At 39.4% G+C, this 10,606-nt stretch overlaps 1 long non-coding RNA gene across 1 annotated transcript in view; it reads right to left on the reverse strand.

The window, feature by feature from the left end:
* LOC308333244 overlaps positions 1 to 9,432 on the reverse strand; it is an 84,901-nt gene extending 75,469 nt beyond the window's left edge. Inside the window, exon 1 of the long non-coding RNA XR_013965785.1 lies at positions 9,286 to 9,432. This is a non-coding gene — a long non-coding RNA (uncharacterized lncRNA). The remainder of the gene's footprint in view (positions 1 to 9,285) is intronic.
* Positions 9,433 to 10,606: the final 1,174 nt, after the last annotated feature.

The raw sequence follows: 10,606 nt of genomic DNA on the forward strand, positions 1-10,606 counted from the left end.
ACACACACACACACACACACACACACACACGAACCCTGTTCACTCTGAACAGGGTTCCTTTGTGAACAACTTAACAAGACTGTATCTTTCTATTTTTCTCAGCAATCAATAAGGATGACACATAACCATTAGAACCATTAACTCCCATATAGATTTTGAGCAAACACAATTATCGTAGTATTCGGTTTGCTTTCACAGTGTCGGCCAGGTGGGAGTGGAGCTTCAAAGACAAAAATAATGCACATCCTCCTCAGTCTTTGGTGCTGAGCCAAAATGCAAACAGCTGAATCATGAAAACACCAAGGTGGCTCGCAAAAAACAGTTTTCTGAATAAACAGAAAGTGGTTCTCAAAGTGGTTCTCAACTATTTCATGACAAATGATATGCATTTCAATCTTTTTATTGAAAGTGATTTAAAACCGAGCACAATACCCTTGTGAAGGCAAAGGTTGAGTGGAGTTTACTACAAAAGCAAAGTGGTGGAAAAGGTACTGTAGGTAAAAGTACAAATACTGCAATGTAGAAATACTCTGTTACAAATAAAAGTCCAGAATTAAAAATGTACTTGAGTAAAACTACAGAGGTGTTGGCATCAAAATGTACTCAAAAGTTTTGAAAATAGCAGATTGGCCATTTTTAAATGGCGGAAATGTATATAGGGCTGAAGTGTATATTCTAAATCTAAATCTACAAAGTAAATAAAGTTTCAAATAATTGTAGTGGAGTAAAAGTACAATATTTTGATCTGAGATGTAGTAGAGTAGAAGTAAAAGTACTGAGAATTCGAAATGCTCTTCACCACTGCTATTATAGCCATGCAAGCAAATGGTTTTGTAGAGTGGTGTATTATTTCCAATGGCGGATATCTCACATTGTAATGAAACTCCTCATATAATCAATATTTCATTCAACCTATTATAATTTTATTTTTTTCAAATGAACATACAATGCATATTATGGTATGATATTATGGTCATGATTTTTGACGGTATACTATGCTTTAAAGTGATGGCTATTCTATGAAAACTCTATCAGTGTAGTGCGTTGGCTTTGCAAAAGAACAATATACTGTATTCCTTGTTCAGGAGATGTTGAGAGTTCAAACTCTCACCACAAAAAGCTCTCGCATAATTACAGTTAGAGCTGTCACTACCATGACATTTCACTTGACGATTAATTGTCACAAACGATTGCGCTTAACGATTTAATTGTGTTTTTGTCATTGAACATTGGAACACATCCATAGAAAATACACTTCTATTTGGCTCATAAAAAAAACGTTCACAGGGCAGATATAACAAATAACTTGTTGACATATTTAATAACTTTCCACTTTCAAATGTTTTAAAACAATAGTGGAAATAGAAGCTTGTGTAAGCTTGTAAAACGGCTATTTCCACAGTTTTTTTATATTTGAAAATGTATGGACATTTTTCAACATGGGAACAATGTTGACGATTATGCAAACTATGGGATTATCTCAAATAATTGCTATTAGGCGATTATGTAATAATTGTGACAGACCTTGCATGTTTGCTGCCCTACAAAGCCAAAGAGCAGTAACTAGGCCTACATCACTACAGTAGTGAAACTGAGAAGAAATATTAACGGACTAGAATGTTTATCTCCTGTCATGTTACTCGTACAGAAGTCGATAAGTGTATTATTTAGCAGTATTTATGGGTAGTTTGCTGATGACATATAAACCCTGATCTCAAACTTTGATCTTTTAAAATCATGTAGCTGCTGCCGTTTGCCCCTGTATGAGTGTTGCTCGTACGCAGTACATCCTCGTGTTCATTTAACTCCCAAGATACCCTTACAGGTCCATTTGTACACATCTGAGTTAAATCAAGACTAATGGATTTTTACGATGTACAAAACACTCCACACCCCCACTCCCTGCTAATTGAAGTCTATCGTTGGTATATGGAAAGTACAAAGATATATCAGAAAAATATACACATAAATATATTTATGGTAACAAGTGAATGTATAACTGTTTTATTATTGGTGCAAAAGTGTATAAAATACGATCTCAAGCCCTTTGCCTTATTTCACACTGCCAATCAAATGGTGTATTTCAGGAAGACATTCTTCAGGTGGTTGATTTTCTTTCTGATGAGTGTCTAACAAATAAATTGTCTTTAGCATTTTTCCATGTGCGTCTTTAATTTCTCAGATGATTATTGGAAGTTTGCCTGTGATCCAGTGCTTTTTACTGTTATTCCAACTCATGAGAATATGATAACATGTTTATTTGAAAGGAATACTGCATACAAAACAGTGTTAATTTTTTTAAATATTTTGATTTAGTCTTAGTCTTTTGAATAAAACACCATTTAGTCTTAGACAGTCCTATTTAATCTTCTGAAGAAATCTTAGTCTTTTATAGTCTTAGTCAACAAAATTAACACTGATACACAATACTGTGCAAAGGTTTAAGGCACTTTAGATGTTTCACAATAACATTGGTTATTTTAGCATGTTGATAGGATTCCTTCTTTTTCTTTCCCCTTTAACCCTGCCCGGAACTCTGGGCTTCAATCCCGGGTGTTGCTGTACATGATGATCACAGCAACATCATTTATTTACACGGTGGTGATCCTGCATCAACAAAGTCTCTCAGACACTAGACAGACATACCAGTAAACTTTAACCATATTTTATACTTTGTCGATTCAAGAATAGCAGGGAAAATAGTGAACATTTTTGGGAAATATTGAATATAAATTCAATTTTAAATCAAACATATTTAATTCAAATATTTGCCTCTAGAGGTCCCTAGCACAAAATAGATGCCAAATACATATCAATTTGGGGATACTTGACATGACACAACAAGCTGACCAACGCCGTACAGTGGTGCCCCACGCCAAAACTCGAAAAATATAAATCAGGCTTTATTAGCTTCAATTTGAAGATATCCCACATCAAAGAAAGGCACCTCAAAGCAGGTTTGGGGCAAATTTCTGCAAATGGAGATGGGGATTTGGTCAGAAGTAGTGATTCTTATGCATTATGCAGGACCATCAGGTAAGCATGTGATCAGTCCCAAACTCATCCATTTCAGAACTTAAGCCCTTCAGTGCCACATCCATTATGTGTCAATGTGTCATGTCATCATTGGCGCTATCTCACATGAATTACCTTACATTTGCATAAAGTCAGCCTTGTAGACTAATACTAGTTAGTGGAGAAGAGATGCAGTAGAACTTAAAGAAAAGGAATTTTATGCTTGGTTGCGCTTGGGTGTTGCACTCTGAAAATAGCATATCTACAACTACAAGCTCACAATGCATCGCAGCGTTGTGATGTGAGCTTGTAGATTGGCTATTTTCAGCATGCAACCAAGTGTCGAATGACTCGAATCAGCCATTACGATGCCATCAAGGCCCGCCAAAATATTGTTTTGTTGACAAAATAAACTGTATATTTAGTCAACTAAAATCGTATATTTAGTCGACTAAAACTATACTAAAACATTTCAGATAACTAAAATGTGACTAAAACTAAATTTAATTTTATTCCAAAGACAGAAATTGCTAAAAATCAACACTGCTGTATATCGAGGGGTGCGAGCCGAGGTGGTCTTCCCTGTACTCTTACAGGGAAGACACTTTCACATTTATTTTTGGTTCCAACTAATGGATCACCCTCCATATGATTGCATCTTACACCGGTTATGTCTTTCTTGCATTTGATGCAGTTTTAGGATCACAAATTCTATAATACCATGATGAGTATAATCTAATGAATCTTGCTGATCAAACTAGAAAAGTGTGGACCTTTCAGACATTAAACCTGTAAGGGCAGTAGAGCTGCCCCGTCCGTTCTTCCACTAAATTTAAATGGTTAGCTACTCCCTGATGTTCAATAAAAAGACCTTTCAAAGACAAAAAGTTACCGGTATATGCATAAATACACATATAAGAATTGTCTCGTCTCTGGTCTCTGATCTCTTGTCTCTGTTCTCTTATCTCTGGTCTCTTGAACTCTGGAGGTCTCTTGTTGACGGCCTAGACCAGGGGTGTCAGGTGTGAATAATCCTAGAGATTGGGGTTAAATAAATCCCATGCTCAAAGGCTTGGTCATGATAACTGACCTGACAATGTTCTGATTGAAATGACACTTAGGTGGTTTCAAACTTTATGACTTTATTACAGTATATACACTGCAGTAGGCTATTAGAATATGGTGTATTGTGCGCACACACACCACACACCAAACACAACACACACACGCACATGCACGCGATTAAATCTTCACATAGCTGTTGATGCTGGTTGGAACCATATAGAAATGCAGATTTATCTGCTTAAGCTATACAAACAACAGCTGCTCAGTGCCACGATAAAAACAGGCAAAACTAAATAGACAAACAAGACAGTAAAACATATAAAGATAAATAAATAGAGTGAGAGTCAGTGCGAGTGTGCGTGCGTGCGTGCTGTATACATATGAACACACAAGTAAATTAAGTAAATGTGTGGTGACATGCAACAGCAGTGTGTTGCCAGCCATGTTAATAATACACCCTTGAATGCACACAGCTCCCCCCCCAAAGATTAACCCATAAATGTATTTCATATTAATATGCCTAATCAGAAAGAGAACCACATTATTGCAAATCTTTGTTTCAACTTCCTCAGCTCAGGCAAGACTGTTGGGGGAGAATCACCAGGTTACACTTCCTTATCTCTCAGTGCTCCCGTAAAGCAGGCCTACAGACTACACCAAAGCAGTTGTGGAAATGAGGCATGAACGCTTCAAATTTCCCTTCAAACTCTGCACAGGGATCAATCTGATCACGCAGGCACACACAAGCAGATGCACACATACACACGCACATATGGAGAGAAACTACGATTGAGCAGTAGCAACATTTGCATTGTTTTTGTACAACCTCCCATTAGTTTTCATACTGTAACAAAACCAAATAATATTTCCTCAAATGTCAGAGAACCCCTCTTATTTAGAAGCAGACGGGTTGATTTTCTCCTTTTAATACCAGTAAGATGCCTGGGGGCGAGAAGCAACCTTGCCCTAAAGGGGCCATATATGGAGTGTGTCTTGAGTGTACAGGGTTTGATGAGGTCAGATATGATATATATATATATATATATATATATATATATATATATATATTTATTATATATATATATACATACACACACACACCGGTATATATATATATATATATAGGTGCAATATGTTATGTCAGAACAGGTCAGCTCCATATATGGAGATCTAAGGGTGGCAGCGGTGGCAGTGTCGGGCCTGTGAGAACTTTTTGCCAGCTGCTGGGCATGGCTGCATAAATAACTTTGGGGCAGGCCAATCTAGAGTTTAAATAGACAGATATCAGTCAAAAGGGAGACATCGAAGAGGAAGGATGGATGGGAAGGATCAACATATGGAATGTCAGAACAGGTACTGACATATATCCATATACTAATATTGATGATCAGGGATCTCCATATATGGGCTTAATTGCGACATGCACAACTTCATCGCTGCAGGGATAAAGTAATGCTTCCCCAACACATCAGCTGTCCTCCCATTTGGTTAACTGTCCTGGCCCGGCTGTTCTTTCTGGGAACGGGCCCCAATGTAGCATTTGGCAAGATGAGAAATAGAGCCCACTGATAATGTCAGCATTAATTCTGGGAGAAGGGGCTTTGTGAAGTATGGATTTAGCAGAGGGTAATCTGCGGTCTGTTTGATGGGATATTTTTGCCGTATCTTGCAGTAAGCGAGTAAGGTCATATCATGGTTACAGAAACAGAAACCATGCCAAAACCGATGTGTCTATACATACTGTGATACTGAAGTGTCCTTGACTTTAGAAGCCTAAGCCTCAGTACAGTGGCTGGTTCTACATTGTAAAAATATGAGGCTATACAATACAGTGAGACAAAACAGCAGGTGTGGTCCTTTAAAATCCCAAGAAATCTACTTTGAATCTCATGCATGGATAGGGAGTGTATTGTGTATAATATTGTTTATGGCCACATGATGGCAGCACTGCATCATTCTGAAAAACTGACATTGCTTTTCAAATCAATGATAGGCCTACTCCAAAGTGTATGCAGAAGCACATTGTCTCCATACCAACTACACAGTCAAATCTTCAGTATTACTTTATCTATTTATTAGTCAGAGTGTACAGATGTAACCAAATGGACCCGTACACTATGTGAGTTCACTCAGATTTTACAGTGTGCGATGTCCAATTTTCTATAGCCTTAATTACACTTGTGTTCTGACACTAAAACGCCTATGAAATTCCCAGCACCAGCTCTAATTATGGTATACGGGCTGGCATTGACATGAATTATGCAACGGCTTTAATGAACTTGAATCAATAAACACAGGATCTATAATGAAGCCAGTCACGCACGCTGGTGGGCAAAGAACAGATCTCTAACCTTGAGGCTACGCTGCAGCTGGATCTCCACTGTAGTGTGTTGGCAAAGCTGCTTGGAGCTGTCAGAAACATTTGGCCGATAAAGTGACGCGTGTCTATGGAAATGCTACTTTCTCCACCAATAACAGCATCATGACTCATAATGTCTATGTACTGTATACTGTATATAATGTAGAAGCACATTTAGGGCTGACATGAACATCTGGGACAGACAGGGTGGGAGTGCAAGTGTTCAGAGGAGACAGGGGGATAAAGACAGGATGGAGGACCGGACCGGGTGTAACCTGTCTGGTGGTGCACAACTTAACAGGACCACAATGGAAACAATCCCTCAAGGCTTTTTGTGTTATCCTTTTGGCATTAGTGTATAACGGTACCTCTGTACTTTTAGCAAACTGATAATAAAGTATTCAATCGAACAATCGATCACCTTAGTGACAGTCTGTGGTGGAAAAAGTACTCAGACTTGCGTAAGCAATACCACGTATGTACTCTGTTACGTTAAGTAAAAGTCCTGTATTCAAAAATCCTGTAAACACAAATCTACGCGTGCAAGTATGATGCGAGTTTGATGCAAGTAGTTCCATCAAAATAGTTTCATTTGAACTTTGACCCTGTTCTACTTCTTTGTCACGTATAGTAATATTTGTAGTTTACTCTGTCCGAAGTTGAACACCAAGAAGACTTTTGTGACTTTGTTGCCAAATACAACCAGACCCACTGCCAACGCCGATCTGTATGAGGTGCCACAATTTTCAAATACTGTATAGGCAAGGTGGGCACAATGTACAGCATGACCTTTGATCATCATCCTAGTATAAGAAATGGTGTGATTGGGTGAACAGAGTAGCCTATAGCCTATATACCACCACAGGCATGTTAAACAACTAATGGCAAATATGACCAGTGAACCACCTCCTCGTCATTTAAAGCAGTCAGGTGGTTTATTATGCACAAAGCATTAGACAACACATTAAACGCACACAGCACACATTAAACGCACTAATGGGCATCACTAGTCCATTAGTGCAAAGTACCCCTCGATCATCTCTCAAATGAATGGTCATACACAGGGACATGAAAGCACCAAACACTTAACTATACTGTAGTGATACGCAGCAGCACATACTGTACCAGCTCCCAGCCTGGGATTAAACCGCAGTCTCCCACTCGCCAGGCTGAGCCCGATGTTGTGGGCCGGGTCTTGGCTGGGGGCTACATATTATAGAACATAAGAAGTGCAAAGCAGCTGACCACTCTTTACGGTAACAAGAAGACTCGCCACTTTTACCCGGGGCGACTCTTCTTCTCATTCTGGCGAGTTTTTTCTTCACTTCATTGAGAGAGTGTAGGCAAGCGCACCACAGCTCAGTGGACATTAAATATAGCCTACCATGTTTGATAAGTCATATAAAAACATTACTTACACCCAAATGAAAATATAAACTTCACAGATTATAGATCACTTGGAATTATAACAATCTGTTGAGTATTGCCTGAATAATGCCACTAGTGAAATCCCAACTTTTATCGCCATTGCTGAGAACCTTGTGGAGCCTGGCGGTGTACTGTACCTATACTTGTGAGGACCTGCTTGGATTCACATGGTGAGTGCGCGCACCGAAAATTCAAAGATCTGCATATTGGAGCAGGTGCTGGCAAATAACTAATTACTGTAATGCCATGCAGTGAAGTTGTGCAAATGTCAACTCAATTAGCAAGCAGAGCTGCTCTCATGCACTCTGCACTGTCTGCAGCACAATGACTGCAGATCTCTTCTTAAAGTTTACTTATTATGGTTTACTTTCAACCATAAACCATAATATGATTGACAAACCTTGGATTATAATTCTTCATCGCCCAACAGCGCATGCAGCATGACTATGAGGTAATTTAACTATGTGGGATTTCTCCATCGGCATCGAATCGCTCGGAAAGTCTTCACTTTCGGAGCGAGTTCTCAGAGAGAGAGAACTCGCCCTGGGTCGAGTCTTCCGGTATTCCTCTTTACACCCCAACACACACACACACACACACACACACACACTTGCCGAAATCAGACAAATATTTAAAAACGGTAAGGCACACTGAGTTTCTCTGAAACTAAACTGGATGAATTTGATGTTGAAATAGAGAACTATTCAATCATCAGAAACGACAGAAACAGACACGGTGATGGTGTATGCATGTATATTCACAAATACACTGAATACATTACTCGTACTGACTTACAGCATGATGAAATTGAAACTGTGTGGGTTTAATTAATTTTTTTAAATGCGAAATCAGTATTAGTGGGCACCATATGATACTTTATAAATTATCAGTGATATAGGAAAACAAAAACAATCCTCGGGAGCTCTGGAAACCAGCTAGGCTGTGGTCAGAAACTAAAAACCAGGTTTACAAACATAAACATCAAATCGAACAACACCCTTTGTCACTGACAAACTTGATGTAGCCATGGCAACTACTTAAACATCTTCTTTACAAACATTGCAAAAACGCTGGTTAACAAACTGCCCTCCCACTCTGGGAACTTTGGTGTAGAGAACATCCAAGCCTTCTACAAAAACCTAGGTGTTTGTCGATGGCCCCCGTAAAATCTGCTTATTTTCTCTTTTTACCTGCTATGATGATTTCCTGTTTTGTAGTTGTGTATATCCGTGTGTCTCTAAATGTTTTGATGAATTGAAAATGGTGGGCCCTATTGTAAACAAGTGTAATGCTTTATGGTGTCGTCCAAGTCACACACTTTTGTATTGAGTTGTACTTGAAATGTAGTGCAAACTGTTAATAAATAAATCAATCAAACAAACACACACGCACACACTACACACACAATCTGAACTTACCCTGAATGGAGCTCTGTCGTTCTCCTTCCGTCAAGTTGAAGGTGTTGAAAGTTGAATCGTCTCACCACACAATCTCATCCCATTCCCATTCATCCTCAACTTCTGCAAGATGCTCTTCAAAGGTACTTCAAAGGCATTAAGGCACACTGAATAAACACTGAAGAAAAACAACGGCAAAAGCAACATATCATCACACATCATGTTGTGTATCAAGACTGAAGTAGTCGATCCCAGATAATCCCCCAATCATCAGTTTCATCACAAATGCATCACAGGAATATGCAACAAGCGCAGCACAATCAAACAGCTGTCAGTGAAACATATGGGTGATATACACGGCTTGGGATATCCGTGGATATACACGGCTTGGCAAGCAGTGGATCTACAAGCTCCAAGTGTTGCGTACACATGCAGCATGTTGTGAGCTTGCAGATCGTCGGTGCCCCACTCACCATGAATCCAAGCAGAACAAAGAATGTTTCAGGTCAGTGTCGTGATCTTCATGGAGATGGCCATATAGTGGCATGTGTCACAAGGCACCATACAGTAGAGATCTAAGGGTCTTCATGATAGTCATGTGATGTCACGAGGCGTGACCATGTATGGACTATTTATTATGGAGGGTGGCGGACGAGAGATGCACGTTTTCATCATAGTAAATGTGAGCTACGGTCGCAATAACGCAAACAAAAATGGAGTCTGCATGGCTATGAGTCATGGACCATCACCTCCATCCTTGAGAAGTCCCTCAACGGCTCTCCTCCTGAACATGTGAACAACACCGTCCTTTACAGCGAGCTCCCAAGGGTTGGTGACACGGTAGCAGCAGAATGCAACTGCCAGGTCATTGCCATAGTCACCTGGAGCTCAGGGCCAATCAAGTTCTCCTGTGGGAACCAATGAGGCACAGCATGCAGAAGACCCTGTATGCTGGGGTAGTGAAAAAGGACGCCAGAGAATACCGAGCTGGCCAGCCTCATGGCATAGCAGATCACGCAGCATCCTTTTGAAAGCCTAGCTGAGGCAGACCAAGTAGTAAGTAGTAGTAGTAGTAATAATAAAACACTCACTAAAATAAACATAGGCTGAAAGAAAGAAAGAAAGAAATTGCCCCAAAATAAATCTATACCAGCACCAGTTAACAATTCCCAACCATATAACCGTGTAGCATACCTCCTATAGCGACAGCAAATGTGAAAGAACAGTGTTCTGCTTAAACCAGCATGCATCCCCTGCCAATAAAGAAAGCCTGGATATGTATTTGCCACTCAAAGTTGTGTAGCATATGTGTAAGCATCAATTTATAATTTAAAGTATAGTT

This window comes from Protomyctophum bolini (assembly GCF_963924005.1).
Source record: "Protomyctophum bolini genome assembly, chromosome: 1".
Lineage (NCBI taxonomy): Eukaryota > Metazoa > Chordata > Actinopteri > Myctophiformes > Myctophidae > Protomyctophum > Protomyctophum bolini.